We start from the raw sequence: 21,949 nt of genomic DNA on the forward strand, positions 1-21,949 counted from the left end.
TATAACTGAATAACGGTGCTGCACAGTAGTAATTATCACCTTATAAATCAACTATACTTCTATTGTTTTAAATGTACAAAAATTCCTCCCTGCCCCGGAAAAAAAAGAGCTGAGGGCAGAGGAAGCTGCCAGCACAGCCTCGAAGGTGTGTTTTCAAGAAAGAGAACCAGGGCCAGTGTGCCTGAAGTCTGGAAAGAGAATGAAAACAGGGCCAGGGGGAGTCAAAGAAGTCGGCAAAGAACAGCAAAATGCCATGGGAGGGTTTTAACAGAAGACAGATGCCATCTGAGTCCCATCTTTGAAAGGTCACTCCGGCCACAGTGTGGGTGTGGAGGATGGCTCATAAGGTGCCAAGAGTGGAAGGCTACTGCAAATTCCAGGTGAGCAAAGATGCTGGCTTAGACTAGGTAATTATCAGTGGCGGTCAGGGGAAGGAGTCAGATTCTGGAACTATTTTGGAGGGAAAGCATCCTTACAGCACATATGCTGGCTTGAAACCAAAGTTTGTTATTTGGGCTGTATGTCTAATAAAGTTTAGGTCATGGGTATTGCTTTTACTCTCCATATGCTTATCCCACAAATTTTATTCAGAAGTTTTTAATAAGTCCTGAATTTACTTGCATTTTATACCAGTTTTTATGGTTAATTATTAATAGGTGCATGAGGTTTTCCCTATACTTAAAAGTGGATGAAACATAAATCCAACATCTGGTTGTATATATTAACAGAATGGAGAATTTGTTCATAATTCTTATATTCACAATTTGGTAAAGAAAATTAAAGTTTTTCTATTCAGAAATCATTTTGAACATTTAAACCAGTATCCCCATTATCATCTCCCAAGATAAACATTTGCTTATAAATCATTTCCTTAAAATGTTAGTTTTCTTAGAAATTAACTTGGAAACATATGTTTGACAATTATTGATAAACAGTAGAGTTCGGTGATTAAAATCATGGACTCTGGAGCCAGTCTGCTGGGTCCAAGTTCTAACTCTGCAATTTATTACTTAAGTGATCTTTGGCAAGTTTTTAAGAATAAGGTAATAACAGTGTTTCCCAAATGGTGGTGTTGTGATTATTAAATTATCTCACACACAGAAAGTGCTTAGAATAGGCTCTGGTACACAATAGGGGACTTTAGGATGCCAATCACTGGACTACATGTCTTTGCTGGTGTGACTATTTGAAAGGTGGAGAACTGCATTTCATTTAAAAGTTACCCCCTCCCAGAAAATCATATTTCAGGTTTTTCCCTAATCCAGTATTTCCTTCCTAATTTTCTCTATGAATTCTGACTACATGCTGTCATCTCATGCCTGGTTCTCACTCTCACTGTCCACTTGGCCAGCATCAGCCTTGAGTTCTCAACTGTGGATTGCATAGGTAAGGACAACCACATCAACAGCACACTGCATGATGACTATGGCAGACATGGCATGGCTGTGGAAAAGTTGCCTCTTCAAAAGAGGTGGTCAGAAATCTAGTCCTGAGGTTGCACTTAGAGAGCGACTGGGATTGAGGTCATCTTACAGACTTACTCAGTCAAATGTTTAGGGCCTGGGCTGGGAGGACCTGGCCAGCTGGGAATCCTCAGGCATCTCTATCTCTATGTGGTCTCTCCCTGTGGCTTCTCCAATATGATGGCCACAGGGTACCCAGATTTGTTATATGGTAGCTCAGGATGCCAACAGTGCCTCGAGATGGGGAGAGGGCAGGGGAGGCAGGGGGGGGAGAGAGAGAGCCTGAGAGAGCACACATGTGCCAGGCAGATGCTGTATTGCCTTTTATGACCCAGCTTTGGAAGTCACAGGCTAGTCACAACTAATATTGTAGTCTACTAGTTGAGGCTGTCAGACAGGTCCACTGGATGTTCAAGGTGAAGCAACACACACTCCACCTTTGGATGAGGGACTGAGAAGGTCCTGGGAAAACATGTGAGACTGGAACTATTATGGCCATTTGGGGAAAATATGCTCTGGCACAGATGACAAGAGCCAGTCGACTGAAGCATGACCTGTGTGGCCCAGGAGATGATGTCCACCAGGAACAGAAAGTCACAAGTCCACCTGAGCTGCTTTAATTTGTAGCTTTACACAAATGGCCCTGCTTTCATCAGGTTAAGAGAAAGAGTGATTACAGCTGTAAGAGAAGGAATAAAGTTGTATTTATTGAGCACCTATTATGAATTACCTATTGGGGCTTCCCTGGTGGCTCACTGGTAAAGAATTCGCCTGCCAGTGCTGGAGACACGGGTTTGATCCCTGGGTTGGGAAGATCCCCTGGGGAAGGAAATGGCAACCCACTCCAGTATTCTTCCCTGGGAAATTCCATGGACAGAGGAGCCTGGTGATCACATGGGATCACAAAGAGTCGGGCACGATTTGGCGAATGAGCATACACACACACATATTATGCCCTGGATGCTCACACAAAGCTGACTGTGGGTCAATAACGATTCTTCAGGAAGGCAATTTGCAGAAGATTCAGCAGGGCAGAGAGCTGGGCTGGCTGGTGCAGCCAGCTGCCAGATCAGCTGTGGCTGGCAACTGTCGGTTTGGGTACTTTGATTCTCCCCAACCTGGTCTCTGGTTATATGATGGAAGCAAGTCCCACTCTGCAGGCACTTTTGAAGTGTCTGCTTATGTCATGATTGCTATCATCCTCTGGCCCCAACTAAGTCACATGATCAGACAAGTTCCACAAATGTTGCAGGAGTGGGGACACAGGGAAGGGAAAATTTTGTGGTCATTTTTCTGCAGCTTTACTGCAGCCTGAGAAGTGAAATTTTGTTCACCAGACCCACAATCATCTCTCACAGAAGTGGGACATGGTAAGAGAAGGGCCATGCTGAGACTCCTTATGCTTTACCTGAGGAGAGCCTGGGAGGACCAAGAACATCTCCAGAACAGCTCGGCACACTACAGCAGCCCCATGTGGTCCACAGACACAGAGAGACATCCAGGGGTCACCTCTAGCCTGGAATGACAACAGCATATTTTGACACAAAGAAAAATTATGAGTAAGAGAAGAGTGAGGGGGAAACACAGCAGTAACAAGGCCATGAAAGGTAGAGAAAGTGAATTTTGGTGTGTTACTGAGAGACAGTATGGTTAAGAATGGTTCTGCAGCCAGACTACACGGATAACAATTAGGATGTGATAATGCATGTAAAACACTTGTTCCCAGCACCTCATCAAGGGCCAATGAATCATCACGGTCACCATCATCTGCGTGGAGGTTTCAGAGGGGAAGTGATAGGACAGAGGACTTTGATGAAGTTTGGTAAAATTTCACTTGCCCCCAATTCCCTTTTGACACATCCTGGAGAAAGACAGAACAAAAGCCTGAAGTATTCATTTCTTTTGTGCCTGCCAGACTGTGTTTCTTCAAGTGGGATGTCAGCCAAGACTAGAGATGTAGAGCTGGGCTTCCACTGGGATGACTCAAAGCAGATGATGTTCTCATTTCATCCTCACAATCACTCTGGAAGGTAGGTGTTATTCTTCCTTTATAGCCTAGGAAACAGAAGCCCAGGAAGGTCAGCTGGATGGCTCTTGGTTACTCAGTAGCTGGCAGATCCAGGATTCAACACTAGATCTGTCAGAGTTCAAGTTCCATGCCTTTCCTTCCTGTCTTAAATTTAATAGTAGGCTTTTTTCCTTTATTGCATTACTTTTATCTCAAAAACAATATGAGCTCACTGTAATACAAAGATGTAGTATAAGTATTTTTACCCTAAGACCCTCTTCTCCTCAGTATCACCCATCATGACCATGGTCCCTGGCTGCCCCATGCCACTGTGCTGAAGGAATCAATGTTATCAACATAATGTGTATCTTTCTCCACTCCTATAAACATATGGACGCATGTATAGAGGGCATTAACTGTTTTTACTAACTTTTACAAAACTTCAATTGTATGATAAATTAATCTGCAAATGGCTTCTCTTCACAACACAGCACAAAGCAATCTTGAGAAAGAAAAATGGAGTTGGAAGAGTCAAGCTCCATGACTTAAGACTATACTACAAAGCTGCAGTAATCAAAATCATATGGTACTGGCGCAAAGACAGAAAATAGATCAATGGAACAGGCTAGAAAGCCCAGAGATACAACCACACACCTGTGGTCAACTAATCTACAACAAAGGAGGCAAGTATATACATGGAGAAAAGACCATCTCTTCAATAAGTGGTGCTGGAAAAACTGAACAGCTACATGCAAAAGAATAAATCAGAACATTAACACCATATAACAACAACAAAAAATACTCAAAATAGGTTAAAGATCTAAATGTAAGGCTGGATGTTATAAAACTCTTAGAAAAAAACACAGACCATGCTTTGACATAAATCATAGCAACGTCTTTTTTGCTCCAACTCCTAGAGTAATGAAAAATTTTAAAAATAGACAAATGGGACTTAATTAAACTTAAAATATTTTACATAGGAAAAGAAATCATAAATAAGATGAAAAGACAACATATAGAATGGGAGAAAACATTTGCAAATGATACAGCTGACAAAGGATTAATCTTCAAAACATACAAATAGCTCATGCAGCTCAATATTAAAAAACAAACAACCCAATCAAAAAATGGGTAGAGGACCTAAATAGACATTTTTCCAAAGAAGACATGTCCTCAGATGCTCAGTTGTGTCCGACTCTGTGACTGTAGCCTGCCAGGCTCCTCTGTTCATGGAATTATCCAGGCAAGAGTGGTGGAGTGGGTAACCATTACCTTCTCCAGGGGATCTTCCCAACCCAGGATGGAACCTGGGTCTCCTGCACTGCAGGAAGATTTTTTATGGATGGTCAGAAAGCATATGAAAAGATGCTCGATATAATTAATTACTTAGAGAAATGTAAATCAAAAGTAAAAGAGGTATCACCTCACACTGGTCAGAATGGCCATCATAAACAATTATACAAACAATAAATGCTAGAGAGGGTGTGAAGAAAAGGGAATCTTCCTACACTGTTGGTGGGAAGGTATATCAGTACAACCATTATGAAGAACATTATGGAGTTTCCAAAAAAACTAAAAACAGAACCACCATATGATCCAGCAACTGGGCATATATCCAGAGGAAACTGTAATTCAAAAATATACATGGACCCCAATGTTCACTGCAGCATTATTTACAACAGCTAACACATGGAAGCAACCTAAATGTCCACTGACAGAGCAAATGAAGAAGATGTGCTAGATAAATACTATGGAATATTCAGTTCAGTTGCTCAGTCGTGTCCAACTATCTGAGACCCCATGAACCACAGCACGCCAGGCCTCCCTGTCCATCACCAACTCCCGGAGTTCACCCAAACCCATGTCCATTGAGTTGGTGATGCCATCCAACCATCTCATCCTCTGTTGTCCCCTTCTCCTGCCCTCAATCTTTCCCAGCATCGGGGTCTTTTCAAATGAGTCAGTTCTTTGCATCAGGTGGCCAAAGTATTGGAGTTTCAGCTTCAACATCAGTCCTTCCAACGAACACCCAGGACTGGTCTCCTTTAGGATGGACTGGTTGGATCTCCTTGCAGTCCAAGGGACTCTCAAGAGTCTTCTCCAACACCACAGTTCAAAAGCATCAATTCTCCAGTGCTCAGCTTTCTTCATAGTCCAACTCTCACACCCATACATGACCACTGGAAAAACCATAGCCTTGACTAGACGGACCTTTGTTGACAAAGTAATGTCTCTGCTTTTTAATATGCTGTCTAGGTTGGTCATAACTTTTCTTCCAAGGAGTAAGTGTCTTTTAATTTCAAGGCTGCAGTCACCATCTGCAGTGATTTTGGAGTCCAGAAAAATAAAGTCAGCCACTGTTTCCACTGTTTCTCCATCTATTTGCCATGAAGTGATGGGACCAGATGCCATGATCTTAGTTTTCTGAATGTTGAGCTTTAAGCCAACTTTTTCACTCTCCTCTTTCATTTTCATCAAGAGGCTCTTTAGTTCTTCTTCATTTTCTACCATATGGAATATTACTCAGCCATAAAAAAACTAAATAATGTTATTTGCAGCAACATGGATGAACCTAGAGATTATAATACTGAGTGAAGTCAGATAGAGAAAAACAAATATCATGATATCACTTATATGTGGAATCTAAAAGAAAGGTACTTATTTACAAAACAGAAATAGAGTCACAGATGTAGAAGACAAACTTACAGTTACCAGCAGTTGAGTGGGGATGGATAAATTGGGAGACTGGGCTTGACATATACACACCACTATATATAAAGTAGATAACTCATAAGAACCTACTGTAGAGCACAGGAACTCTACTCAACATTTTGTAATGACTTATATGGGAAAAGACTAAAACAGAGTGGATATATGTACACATATAACTGCTGTACACCTGAAACTAATACAACATTGTAAATCAACTATAGTTTAATACAGTTAAAAAAAACAATAAATCACAAACATCCTTCTAAGGCAATTAATAGAGATCTAATTAATTCTTTGTAAGAACTGCACAGCCCACACACTGTCAACAGGATATACAATTCATGCAACCATTTTCCTGTTGACTGGTGTTCTGGTTTCCAGGCTTTTTTTCCCCTATAGCCTAGACACAAATAAATCTTTATAGATCTACTTATATACCAATGATTGTGTATGTATAGAATATATTTTGAAATGTAGGTTTTTTGGGTCCCAAATGTTGCAGTTATTTATTACTGTACAGCAAGCCATACCAAAATTTAGTGGCTTAAAAAATAATAATAATTACCTTTTGACCTCAAACATCTTCAAGGAGGAATCAGTAGGGATAGAATCAGTAGGGAAGGAAGAAAGAATCAAGAAGGAATCAGTAGGGATGGAGTGTCTCTGTTCTCAGTGGGATTAGCTGGGTCAGTTCAACTAGGAGATGGAAGATCCACCTTCAAGATGGCTCATTCACAGGGTTAGTAAGCGGTGGTCAGCCATTGATTAGGAACTCAGTCAGGACTGTGGGTCGGGGCCTTAACTCCTTTCCATTTGGGCCATCACTCCATAGGCTGCTTGGGCTTCCTCACAGCATGGTGGCTGGCTTATAAGCACGAGTATCTCAAAAGAACTAGGCAGAAATTACATTATCTTTCTATAATCTAACCTCAGAAGTCATGCAGTATCAGTTATACCACATTCTATTTGTGGAAATAGTCACAAGTCCACCCAGATCAAAGTGGAGGGGAATTAGACTCTACCTTCTGATCTTCTGATGGGGAGGGCAAGGTTTTGGTAGAGAATGTGGGCTGGAAGATACTGTTGCAGCCATCCCATCTCTCGAAAATATAGTCCTACCAAAGATCACATTGCTAATAAGTAATGGAACTAAGACTCAAATCTTGGTCTGTTTTTCATTTCATAATGTGATATGTTAGTGACATTTGCATGGTTGAATTTGGGATATGCAGTCGAGTCAAGGAAAAACTGAACACTGGGGCCAAGTGCAAACTAAACCTTATGGAAGTAACCTACCAGGATTACCCAATGACTTAAAAAGCCCCTTTCTGCCTATAGCATAATACGGTTGAGGACAAGGTGGCTAAGGACCAACAGGGACTTCTGAATGGTCTTGGCAACCAAGCCCCATCCAGAGGATGTCAGTCTAGCACAGCTGCTCCCATTCATCATTTACTGCTTGTCCCAGAAGGGAGTTTTCATTCAGCCTCAGCACATTCATACTACATAAGCAAAAAAGTAAAATAACTCAGTTCTGCTTTTCGGTTTTTCTTCGTTTTTACATTTTTGTTTGGACAGAGTGGAGAAGTTCAAACAGGAGATGAAAGGAACAAAAGATCAGCTCGAGCAGGAAAGCTACGTAGCCCATGAATGGACATGGTTACATGGTCAAAGCCCAAGAGGTGTAAGTGTGTTCTTGTGCAGAGTGAGGCCATGAGTGCATTTCAGAATACTAAGTTGTCTTTAAAAATTGTCCTTTATTTCTTCCACTTATTAACAGATGCCTCATTTATTTATCCCAAACACAAGCCGCAGCCTTCATCTATTTGGGGGCAAGCATTTAACTATGCTATGAACGATTTGTCTCAAATAACAATCCCCACTCCCACCTTTCATTCTCCTACCCCACTCCCGACAGCTTGGATGCTAACCCCATAATGCAGTCCCAAACCTCAGTTCCTTCTTCACTCAGGAGGATTAGGCTTGTGGAACTTAGACCAGACTCTGACAGCAGACACATTCTTGGCCAAGGTTTATGGCAACATCTCCTCTACTCCTGATATCCTTTCAGAGTCTTGTGAGCTGTAAATAGGACACTACTTGATTCTAGGATGCCCTCTAGTTGTTTCCCAAATTCATGGGCTTGGTAGCACAGGTAGAATATTAGCAATCCCAAAATGTATTAGGTTGCTAGCACTGTGAGGAAGAAACTGTTACAGGACTCTCTCTTAGCCTCTATGGTGTTCTGCCAATCTTTTTCTTTTTTAATAAAAAAAAATTTTTACAATTTTAAAGGTTACTTTCCATTTACAGTTGTAACAAAATATTAGCTACATTCCTGCACACCCAATAGTTTGTACCCACGACTCCCCCACCTCCATAATGCTCCTCCCCTACTCTGCCCACTGATAACCACTAGTTTGTTATTTAAATCTGTGAGTCTGTTTCTCTTTTGTTATATTCACTAGCTCATTATATTTTTTAGATTCCACATGTAAGTGATAGCATATAGTATTTGTCCTTCTCTAACTTATTGCACTTGGCATAATGCCTTCCCAGTCCACGTATGTTGCTGCAGATGGCAAAATTTCCATCTCTTCTATGATTAATATTTCATTGTGCTATGTCACTTCAGTCATGTCCGACTCTTTGCGACCCCATGGACTATAGCCCGCCAGGCTCCTCTGTCCATGAGATTCTCCAGGCAATACTGGAATGGGTTATTTCCTCCTCCAATATTTCATTGTGTGTGTGTGTGTGTGTATGTATATAAAACAAATGCTGGAGAGGGTGTGGAGAAAGAGAAACCCTCCTACACTATTGGTGGGAATGTAATTTAGTGTAGCTACTATGGAAGCAGTTTGGAGGTTTCTCAAAAAGCTAAAAATAGAATTCCTATATGATCCAGCACTCCCACTCCTGGGCACATATCCAGACAAAACTATAATTCAAAAAGATACATGCACCCCAATGTGCATAGCAGCACTATTCACAATTGCCAAGACATGGAAGCAAGCTACATATGCACTGACAGACAAATGGACAAAGAAGATATAGTGCGTGTGTCTGTGTGTGTATATACACACACACAATGGAATACTACTCAGACATAAAAAAGAACAAAATAACGTCATGGATGCAACTAGAGATTATCACATTAAGTGAGAACAACAAATACCACATGATATCACTGTGGACTCTAAAATATGGCACAAATGAACCTATCTAAGAACCAGAAACAGACTCACAGACATAGATAACAGATTTCTTGTTGCCGAGGGGGACGGGGAGGAATGGAATAGGAGTGTGCGGGTAGTAGATGCAAACTATTACATATAGAATGAATAAACAACAAGGTCCTACTGTATATCACAGGGAGTTATATCCAACATCCTGGGACAAATCATAGTGGAAAAGAATATAAAAAAGAATGCATATATGTGTATAACTAAGTCACTTTGCTATACAGTGGAAATGAACACATTGTAAATCAACTATACTTCAACTAAAAAAATTTTTTAAAGAAAAAATAAAAGGAATCCTAACTGGAAGAGAAGTAAAAGAAAATCCTAAAGATGCTACCAGAAAACTACTAGAGAGATCAATGAATTTGGTAAAGCTGCAGGATATAAAATTAATATGTAGATATATGTTGCATTTGTATACACAGACAATGAACTAGCAAAAGAGAAATTAAAGAAGTAATTTCATTTACCATTGCATGAAAAAGAATCAAATATCTAGGAATAAGCCTACCAAAGGAGGCAAAGGAGCTGTACTCAGAAAACAAAGACACAGATGAAAGAAATTGAAGATGACACATACAGATGGAAAGATACACCATGTTCTTGAAAGAATCGGTATTGTCAAAACAACTATACTACCCAAGGCAATCTACAGAGTCAATGCAATCCCTATCAAACTACCAATGACATTTTTCATAGACTATAACAAATAATTTAAAAATATGTATGGAAATACAAAATATCCCAAACAACCAAAACAATCTTGACAAAGAAGAAATCACAGTCCCTGTCCCTGACTTTTCAGACAATACTACAAAGTTACAATCATCACAAAAACAGAAATATAGAGCCTAGAAATAAATCCGTGCACTGTGGTCAGTTAATCTACAACAAAGGCAGCAAGAATATATAGTGGAGAAAAGACAGTCTCTTCAATAAGCTGTGCTGGGAAAAGTGGACAGCTTCACGTAGAAGAGTGAAATCAGAACATTTTTTAATACCATATACAAAAATAAACTAAAAATGGACTTACAATCTAAATGTTAGACAGGATACTACAAACTCCTAGAGAAAAATACAGGCTGAACACTCTGACATAAATAGCAGCAATATTTTTTTGATCCATTTCCTAAAGCAAAGGAAATAACAGCAGAAACAAACAATTGGGGCCAAATTAAACTTATAACCTTTTGCATAGCAAAGGAAACCATCAACAAGATGAAAAGACAACCTCCTGAATGGGAGAAAATATTGTCTTGCAATCTTTGATGTTTCTTGGCTGGTAGATGCATTACCCTGATTTCCTATTTTGGGTTCATATGGTTGTTCTCCCTGTGTGTGTGTATGTGTCTGTGTCCAAATTTCCCCTTTTTGTAAGGAGCCAGTCATATAAGAATAGCACCCACCATAATGACCTTATCCTAATTTGATCATCTCCAAATAAGATCACATTCACAGGTACTGGGGTGAGGACTTCCACATCTTTGGGGCAGACATAATTCAACACACAACAGATGTCTATGTACTAATCCCTGCTGCTAAGTCACTTCAGTCGTGTCCGACTCTGTGCGACCCCATAGACGGCAGCCCACCAGGCTCCCCCGTCCCTGGGATTCTCCAGGCGAGAACACTGGAGTGGGTTGCCATTTCCTTCTCCAATGCATGAAAGTGAAAAGTGAAAGTTAAGTCACTCAGTCGTGTCCGACTCTTCGCAACCCCATGGACTGCAGCCTACCAGGCTCCTCCATCCATGGAATTTTCCAGGCAAGAGTACTGGAGTGGGGTGCCATTGTACTAATCCCTGGAACCCATGAACCCAGTTCAGTTCAGTCGCTCAGTCGTGTCTGACTCTTTGCGACCCCATGAATTGCAGCACGCCAGGCCCCCCTGTCCATCACCAACTCCTGGAGTTCACTCAGAGTCACGTCCATCGAGTCAGTGATGCCATCCAGCCATCTCATCCTCTGTTGTCCCCTTCTCCTCCTGCCCCCAATCCCTCCCGGCATCAGAGTCTTTTCCAATGAGTCAACTCTTCGCATGAGGTGGCCAAAATACTGGAGTTTCAGCTTTAGCATCATTCCTTCCAAAGAAATCCCAGGGCTGATCTCCTTCAGAATGGACTGGTTGGATCTCCTTGCAGTCCAAGGGACTCTCAAGAGTCTTCTCCAACACCACAGTTCAAAAGCATCAATTCTTCAGCTACTTTATGGCAAAAGGAACTTTGAAGATGTGATTAAGCTTACGCAAGGGACTTTGAGATGGGGAGATTATCCTGGGTTACTTAAGTGAGCCCAATAGAATCACGTAAGTCCTTAAAAGTAGAAAATCTTTTCCAATTGTGGAGAGACAGATATGTGAGGATGGAAGAATGATTAGAGAGATGTGATGCTGAAAGTGACAGAAGAGGTCCAGAAGCCAAGGAATGCTGTAGCCTCTAGAAGCTAAATTTTTTTTTTCTTAATTGAAGAAATTGATTTCTTCCTAGAGCTTTCAGAAAAGAATGCAGCCCTGCCAACACCTTGATTTTAGCCCAGGAGACTTATGTCAGACTTCTGACCTATAGAACTGTAAGATACCAAAATTGTCTTGTTCAAGTCACCAAGTTTGTGGTCATTTTTAAGGCAGCAAGAGAAAATTGGTCTTAGGTCATGTTCCCCAGAAGTAGAACCTGAGTAGAGGATTTTGTGCAAGTGATTTTGATGGGAAGGAGCAGGAGAGGAGGGAAGCTAACTAAGGATGTGGTTTCTACTGGAGACCAGCTTCAGCCTGATCCCATGAGGAGCTCTGGATCATAACTAGCACCACCAAGTAGGTCAAATTTCCAGAAGGTTTTTCTACCCCCCATGCCAGTCCATGACTGATTGAGGTTGTGGGGGTTTGGGGTAGAGATTTAAGTAAGGGAGGGGCAGAGCTTGCAGAGACAAGAGCAGCTAGGAGTTATCAACCAAAACTCCCAGTGGCTGGGAAATGGGGTTCCTACCAATAACCTTGGCAAAGCAGTCAAACTTGGTGATCTTCAGCTACCTCACGCATAGACCACCAGGACATTTGTTTTGCACAATTTTAGGGTACATTTTTCCTGTACTTTCTCAAGGACATGACCTCACCCTGGTCAGTCCAAGGCCTCTGTCTCCCAGGAGATGGGGTGGAGCCAGGTAAGAGATTGAGATTTTCCTATAGAGTGAATGTGGCAAGAAAGACGAAAGTAGTATTTGGCTTTTGGCATCAAAATTGAAATATGCAGCAGGCAAGGGGCTTGCATGCCAAGAGATTATCTTCAGAAAGGATTTTCCAGAATCCTTTGTCTCCTTTTGAGTCACTCAGCAAATGAACTTCAATGACTCCACTCCTGGGTATTTTCTTGGTGGAAAAGGGGAGACCTTTGTCTCCCATGAAGGCATAGCTGAAGATAGGAAGAAGGAAATATGACAGATGGGAAACAAAAGCCCACTCCTTTCCCAGACCAAGAATTTGTGAAAAGTAGGAGACTCTGACGGAGAAGGCAATCGCAACCCATGCCAGTACTCTTGCCTGGAGAATCCCATGGATGGAGGAGCCTGGTGGGCCGCAGTCCATGGGGTCGCTAAGAGTCGGACACAACTGAGCGACTTCACTTTCACTTTTCACTTCCCACTTTCACGCATTGGAGAAGGAAATGGCAACCCACTCCAGTGTTCTTGGCTGGAGAATCCCAGGGACGGGGGAGCCTGGTGGGCTGCCGTCTATGGGGTCGCACACGATTGACGCGACTTAGCAGCAGCAGCAGCAGGAGACTCTGAGGTGAGGAAACAGTCATAGGAGTAACTCCTGAGCACACCTTTCCAAACTAAGACAAACCTCAGTCACTTTTTTTTTCTGGCCACACTGCACGGCTAATACAACCAAGGATGGAACCCACACCTTTGGCAATGAAAGTGTGGAGTCTTAACCACTGGACCACTGGGGAATTCCCAAACCTCAGTCACCTCAAAGTCAACTGGGAGGTAATGGCATCGAGAAGAGGGGTCTCTGGTCTTCCCAAGCTGCCTTCAGTCCCTGAAGGGTATGGCACCTAGGTTTAGAACCAGAGGACCCACCACAAGCCCACCTTGGCAGGACAAATTCACCTTGCAGGGGGCTGAACAGAGGCCTCCGCAGGTACTTCAGGGATGCCTGGTCATCCTGGGAGGGCCACAGGCCTTGACTACACCCAAAGAATGGTCCGAACCCAAGTTGCACCAGCAAAAACAACATCTATCTCATGTCCAGAAGAGGCTGAGGAACCTGCCTAAGTCTCTCTTCTCCTAGAGGTGGGAAAGTGCCCTGAGAGACAAAGTTTTCATCAAATCAAAGTCTGAACATCTCCTTCAAGGCCCATGTATATTATCACAACTGATGGTGCTAAAACCAGAATGGACATTTCATTTACTTTTTGCCCACCAACAAGCAAGTGGGGCCCTAGCAGAGTCACTGAGGATCAAATAATGACTTTTGGCACACCCTCTGCGCAGGTGTTGAATTCTATCATGTGCATCAGGAGGAGGGTGAGCCAAATGACCTTCCATGTTACTTCCTAACGTTAACATTCTGTGACTGTATCCTGACATAGCAGGAGGCCACCAGAGCCGAGGAGAATTGGAGAAGTGGACTGTACTGCCTCTCTGGGGCCTGGAGGCAGCCCTCAGGCCGGCCGCTCACCCTTGCTTCTGGGACAGAGCTGAAGGCCCCCACTTCCCCACTGCAGCCTCAGGCCTGGGCCCTCTAGCTTGTCCTTCTTCATCAGGGACTTTGCACTTTTCAGGGCTCATTAGTGTCTCTGTCATCCAAGAGAGGGCAAACTACAGGAAGCCAGCCTCTTGTGGTGGCTCTCAGGAAAGGCTTGGTGGAGGGAAGGTGAGGAACCCTGCTGAAGTTACCACGAGGTTCAGAGATGGTTGGGGGTTCCAGCGGCTCACCCAATGTCAACCGAACTCAACATTCTCAGAACACACTATAACAGTTCTGCCCCCCAAGACCACGGACTCATCTGCTTTTTCTTTCACTTCAACTGTTTTTCAAGTGCATGGTTTCTCCTTCAAGCCCCACTCAAATTCCACCTCATCAAGAAAGCAACGTCAGGAGGATGCTTCCCTCCCCCACGCTACATTTTGCCCTGGCTGCTAATACAGAATTATTAAGTCACTTTGGAGAGTTTCTGCCTCCACTGTTAGAGAAAACTTACCCCAATTCAGGCGCTGCGTCTCCAGGGCCTTGGACCTTGCAGACACTCAACAAAAGTTTCCGGAATGAACGAGAGCCAGGAAGGCGTGTCCCCTGAAGCAGCTCATCAGCACCACCTGGAGCTTGTCGGAACTGCAGCAGCGCCGGCCCCGCCCTGCCCGCAGGTGATTCCTATCCACATTAATGCTTGCACCCCAGCACACGGCGCACGCACGCTCAGACCCGCTGCCTGCAAGGTGTGCAAGTCAAAGTTGCTGAGTCGTGTCCAACTTTTTGCGGCCCCATGGACTATACTGTCCATGGAATTCTTCAGGCCAGAATACTGAAGTGGGTAGCCCGTTCCCTTCTCCAGGGGATCTTCCAACCCAGGGATGGAACCTAGGTCTCCCTCATTGCAGGCGAATTCTTTACCAGCTGAGCCACAGTGAAGCCCAGCAAGATGTGCAAACTTCTTCCTAAATGGCCTAACGGTAAATACTTTTAGCTTTGTGGGTCAGGTATGGTCTGTGTGACAACTACTGAGTACTCTCAGTATGGAGTGAAAGCAGCCATCAGTTCAGTTCAGTTGCTCAGTAGTGTCTGACTCTTTGTGACCCCATGGACTGCAGCAAGCCAGGCCTCCCTGTTGATCACAAACTCCCGGAGTTTACTCAAACTCATGTCCATTGAGTTGGTGATGCCTTCCAACCATCTCACCCATTTCATCCAGCATCAAGGTCTTTTCCAATGAGTCAGCTCTTCACATCAGGTGGCCAAAGTATTGGAGTTTCAGCTTCAGCATCAGTCCTTCCAATGAATATTCAGGACTGATTTCCTTTAGCATGGACTGGTTGGATCTCCTTGCAGTCCAAGGGACTCTCAAGAGTCTTCTCTAACACCACAGTTCAAAAGCATTGATTTTCGGCTCTCAGCTTTCTTTATAGTCCAACTCTCACATCCATACATGACTACTGGAAAAACTATTGCTTTGACTAGACAGATCTTTGTTGGCAAAGTGATGTCTCTGCTTTTTAATATGCTAAGTTGGTCATAACCTTCCTTCCAAGGAGTAAGCGTCTTTCAATTTCATGGCTGCAGTCACCATCTGCAGTGATTTTGGAGCCCAAACCAGGTGTAAATGAGTGAGCAGGGATGTGTTTCAATACAGCTTTATTTACAAGAACAGATGGCCGGCAGGATATGGCCTGCAAGCCATAATTTGCCAAGCCATGGTTTACCAAAAGGTAAGGTGAATGCATTCATGGAAACAATACTATTTTATCCCAATCTCACCTCCCACCCATGCTTCCACACTGAGCTTCTCAAAGGGGAGAAATTCCCAATAACTCTTAAAATGAGCAGCTTGACTTCTTAGCAGCTGAGAGCTCTTGTAGAATAACCCTTGTTTTTCACGGAGCCATTCGCAATTTGGAAGTTTCTTTTTGTGTGAAATTTTTGAGAGGAGAGATGCTTCAGAACTCTCTTTTATTTACTTTTTTTTTAAAAAAAGCATCAATAAAATGTATATGTACAAAAGAATTATGAAACATGTAGAGTCCACAGAATAGCAATGTACCAAGGTACCATCACATGGCCTAAGAATCTCAACTTTATCATCCAACAGAAGCCCCTGCACCCCCTATGTCCACCTATAATTGAACTATCCTCTCCACCCCCACCAGAGGTAAGTTACCCTTAATTGTGTATTAATCTCCTTCTTGCTTTGCTTTCTATTTTATCATCTGCACAGTTATTCTTAAACAATTTTTTCATTTCCCCTTTGTGGGACTTCATGCAAATATAATCATTCTGTATGACTCCCTCTGGAACTTATTTTTTCCCAGCAACATCTAATTTTTGAGATTCAACCATGTTGGTATAGATTGTTGTGGTTTCCTCATTTTCACTGTTGTAGAGTATGCCATCATATGTACTACACTATCACAACATCCATTCTGTTGTTGACAGACACGGGTTTGTTTTTCACCGCCCCCCCTGCCCAGTTTGGAGCTATTATGCTTCCACAAGGCATTCTTCCACACACCTCCTAGCATATGTGTGCAAGAGTTTCTCTAGGGCATACCTTGTGGAACGGAATGGCTGCTTTGTAGAGTGTACACATGGGCAGGTCTACTTGGTAACACTAAAGTCTAAATTCAACCATTCTCCAACAAACAGTAGGTGAGGCTTCCTATTGTTCCACATCCTTGTCTCGTGGATTTATTGATTCCAATTCCTTTTGTTTCCTTTTCAGTCATGGTTCTAGCTTCATGACCTTAGCTTTTTCCTTGGTTAACTCTTCAGTTTTCTCACAGTTTGTTCATTCAGCACCTACCCTACGTCCAGACATTGAGTTGGGGGCTACACCTTGGATAAATTTAAGACGTGGGCTCTGCCCTCAAGAAACTCAGCCTGATTATGACAAACATGTAAGAGTTGCCATATAATCCAGCAATCCCACTTCTGGGTATATACCTAGACAAAACTATAATTCAAAAAGATACATACACCCATATGTTCATAGGAGCACTATTCACAACAGCCAAGACATGGAAAAAACCTAAATGTCCACCAACAGATGAATGAACAAAGAAGAGGCAGTACATATATATACAACAGAATACTACTCAGCCATAAAAATCAACAGAATAAGGCCATTTGAAGGAACATGGATGGAACTAGAGATGATCATACCACATAAGGTAAGTCAGACAGAGAAAGACAAATATATCACTTATATGTTGAATCTAAAATATGACATAAATGAACCTACCTACCTATGAAACACAAACAGAATCACAGACAGAGAAAAGACTTGTGGAACCAAGAGGGAGGAGGAGGTTGGGGAGGGATAGACTGGGGACTTGGGGTTAGCAAATGCAAACTATTATACAGAGGATGGATAAACAACAAGGTCTTCTTGTATAGCGCAGGGAACTATATTCACTATCCTGTGATAAATCATAATGGAAAAGAATATTTTTTTAAATGTATATATATATATGTATGTGTGTGTGTGTGTAAGCGAATCACTTATAGAGTGATTAGAAATTAACACAAGTAGAGCAAAAATTAACACCACAGTGTAAATCAACCACAATTTTAAAAGACACAGGCACGTAAACAAATCATTGTAAAATGATGTGGTTCACACGACAGAAATGCTTGCAAGGCATTATGGGAGTTCTGAGGAGGAGCACTATAGGGTTTGGATCCAAAAGGCCAGTGGCTCTGCAGATGGGGTTGAATGGAGACGAGTGCCATTCAACGAGATGATGCTTGGACATCATCAACGTGGATTACTGATGCATATGCACACACACATGCGCACACACAGATTCCCACCCCTAGAGTGCCAGCTCAGCTTAAAACAGATTGTGAAGTGTCAGAACTGAGATTCCAGTCCCTCTCCCACAGTGAAAGGAATGTGACTTACATTGAAGTTTCCTTTGAAAATGCTTCTAAATTTCTAATGGCCTAGCACCACATGCCAGGCCACCACCCTGGTCTGCATTCAATTTATCTAGTGGCAACCACTGCCCCACACCTACCACAAAGCACCTCCCTGACCCAGGCCAAACTCACTCTGTGCTCTTAGGACAAAGCTGCTATTAAGGGCTGCTCCACAAGGGAAAAGCAGCCACCACATGGGCCCAAAGTCATCCCCTGAGAGCCATTCCCCATTTTGGCACATGGTGCCTGATGGGCTTTCCCACCCAGCCACCAGCACCTGTGTCTCATTTGGTGGGTTGCTCTGATCATCAACCATGAGCTGCCCAGGGACAGTGGGTTGGTGACATACTGATGGGTATAGGGTGTAAACACTTATTGTCTCTTAATGCAGACACAAACTCCAGAGCATCATTGCAGGCTTGAGTCAGGCACCCCTGTGTGCTTTGCCAACTGCCTTGCCCTCAATGGGCTCCTGCCCCTCTCCAGCTCCACCTCCCACTCCCCTCCTGGTCTTTAAATATAGTGCTGTTCCATGAAGCCTCAGCCCAGAGTTTGCTTTCAGGGAACCCAATCCTAAGACAACAGGTGACTATGACTAGGAGTGGCTGCTGTTCCCACTGGCTTGATTTCGGGGAGGAGCAGGGTGAGCTGACTGCTTAAAGCCTCTGGCCTTTGTTCCCACTACCTGGTGCCACGGCCCGGCTTCCCTCACCGAACCTGTTTCTCCCCAATCTTGACAAAGTACAGTAAGCTCACCAATCTTTCTGGGCCAAGATCTTTTCAGTTCAAATGTTGATAGGTCTCCTAGAAGCCATCGGAAGGAGCTTCCTCAGTCAAGTTTGTGTGGGCGAGCCCCAGTGGTTCCGCAAAGTGACAAGGAGATGGCACAAAGATTTGAGTCCTGATCACTCATCTCTGGGAGAGCGCTTCTCCGGGGAGGCGAGCGCTTCTCTGGGGGAGGGGAGACAACCAAAGAATTCTCAGTCCACAGGAACCTTTGCTTGTTCTGAAGGAAATTCTGTTAAGAGGCGTCCTTGACCACAGAGGATCATGAACACACTAAGGGAACATTTCTAGTCTGAATGGAGTGCCTCTAAATCATGTTTCTTGGCACCATAGATCCTGCTGACTCGGGATGTCAGAACTGGCAGGTGTGAAAAATCCCTACCGTCCATCACTGCAAAACTCATCTTCCCCCTGGGGTCCAAAGCCAGCAGAGCTGAGGAAAAAGAAAACAAGGCAAGGAGGAGACCCTGCAGGAAAGCCAGCCAGGGCTTTCAGATTCAGAGACGCCAACATTCATCATCATTAGGTAAATGAAGAGTTAAGCCAAGGGTCGGCAACCTCCATCACTGGCTCCCTCCTTGGAGGGCGGGCAGAAGGTGGGCCAGTAGCTCGTGAGAAGCCCATGGGCTGTGGGCCCCAGTGTCTCCTGAAGACTTAGCAAAGCCATGGCTAGGAACCCCTGGGGCTCCTGCCTTGATCTATGCATCCTGGGTAGAAACTCGGTAGAAGGTCCTTGTCAACCAGAGAAAAGCAGACTTGAAGCACAAGATGGGGTTCTGGAGAGGGTGTGGAGGGTCAACAGGGAGAGGACTCAGGGAGGAAGAGACGCCAGGGGCATGTAGGGCTATGGCCAGGTCTGCCATGTGCTCACTAACTCCCTTTCCTGTCTTCACTGGCACACAGTGAGATCCATTTCCCAGACTCCCTTGCTTTGTGTGTGTGTGTGTGTGTGTTAGTCGCTCAGCTCTGTCCGACTCTTTGCGACCCCATGGATTGTAGCCCACCAGGCTCCTCTGTCCATGGAATTCTCTAGGCAAGAATGTTAGGCACTGACAAGTGATTGAGCTCTGGCTAACGGGATTTGGACAGAACTGTGGTCTACTTGTCCTCACCTGAGCCCCAGAACCTCCTCCGGGAGCCCCCGTGCTCCCCTCCCCTGCCTGCCTTCCAGGGACAGAAGATCTAGCCAGCAACAGCAAAGCCCTTAGGAGGGCAGAGATGCAGGTAGATGGAATCTGGGTCCCTGCATGACCATGTGGAGCTGAACCTCCATCCCCACACCGCCAGCTGGGCTTTGTGTGAGCCAGAAACCAAGGTCGACTGTTAAGGGCGTGACATTAACGGGTTTCTCTGTTTCAGCAGCTGACGTTACCTCAATTAATTGACCACGGAAGTTGAACCATGATGAAAGCAACCTTTGATATTTCACCATTGGGCCAAGGACAGGCCCCCCAGACAATAATCCTGAGAAGCAAACAAAGCAACAAAAAAAACTAGCTACTTGGATCCAAAAGTCTCCTTGCCAGTCTGAGGAGCCGTGAACAAAGACCAAGTGCTATGCAGGCTGACAAGCCAACATGTGATCTAGTTTGGTCACTGGCTAGTTGTGTGACCTCGCAAGGACACTTCACCTCTAAGGCACAGTTTTCTCACCTGTAAGCTACAGAGAACCACATCTCATTTCTGTGGTTGTTGTAACACTCAGATATGTCATCAAGGAGATGAATATATCTAGTGTCCACCCAGTTGTCCCCCTTAAATAGGAGTTTTTCATTCTCTTGTCTTTCTCTGGAAACTTCTCCACACTACCATTTTCCCCCATAATCACTGGTGGTGTCTGACCTCGGTGAAATCACTGAAACACATACCTCATGCAATTTATCAGGTGCAGGAGAAAGACAGGACCTGGTGCTGGCCTGCTGTGTCATGCTAGAGCAACTGGACCAAGGCTTTCGTTCCACTGATGGATCACGTTCATTTAGAGCATCGTTTGGCAGCTCAGAGAAATTCATCCCCAGCCCTCACAGAGAGTTGGAAGGCTGGCCTGGCCCCAAGGACACCTCAGCAAATCTGCTACCCAGCTCCAGTGGCGGGCAGCCAGGCGTCTGGTCCCTCGGCCTCAGTCGTGCAGCTGTGACTGACAGGCAGCAGGGAGCTGAAGATCTGCTCTGGCTTCTAGAAAAACAGCAGCAGCAGCAGGCTCCACTGGAAAGCAGCCCTGCCAGCACGTCTGATGCTGACGCCCCACTGCCCGGGGACCCACACCGGAGGGTAAAACAGCAGGTAATTGATGGCTTTCCAAACTAACTTAGCTGACTGAGTTGACTCTGAAGTTTAAGACAGACGTTTGATTCCGGCCTGATCCTTACAGGCTATTTCCTGACAGCTTGGAGCAGAGAGCAGGAGCTGACTGTTGCTTCTTTGGGGGCAGACACAAACAATCCCTTGAGAGTGGGGGTGGCTCTAGTCGTGGGTCTCAGCCCTGGTTGCAGAGTGGAATCACCTGGGAGTTTTAAAAACACCTGCTGTTCAGAATACAACCCAGGCCAATGACATCAGTATTTCCGGGGCTGGGACCCAGGCATCAGGGGGTGGAATTGGGGAAGGTGGACTTTAAAGTTCTCCAGGTGATTCCACTTTGCAGCCAAGGGCAAGAATCACTCGGCTACAGCCTCCTAGTTCTCACCCAGGCATTAGTTCCCTTGATGTTGGCCCCATTTGACAGAGCAGAGAATAAACTCAGACAGGATAAATCATTTGCTTAAAGTCATGTGCTTGGTAAGCAAAGGAGCCGACATACAACCAGTTCAGTTCAGTTCAGTCGCTCAGTCGTGTTCGACTCTGCGACCCCATGAATTGCAGCACGCCAGGCCTTCCTGTCCATCACCAACTCCCGGAGTCCACCCAAACCCATGTCCATTGAGTTGGTGATGCCATCCAGCCATCTCATCCCCTGTCATCCCCTTCTCCTCCTGCCCTCAATCTTTCCCAGCATCAGAGTCTTTTCCAATGAGTTAGCTCTTCGCATCAGGTGGCCAAAGTATTGGAGTTTCAGCTTCAACATCAGTCCTTCCAATGAACACCCACGACTGATCTCCTTTAGG

This window comes from Budorcas taxicolor, chromosome X, assembly GCF_023091745.1.
Source record: "Budorcas taxicolor isolate Tak-1 chromosome X, Takin1.1, whole genome shotgun sequence".
Classification (NCBI taxonomy): Eukaryota; Metazoa; Chordata; class Mammalia; order Artiodactyla; family Bovidae; genus Budorcas; species Budorcas taxicolor.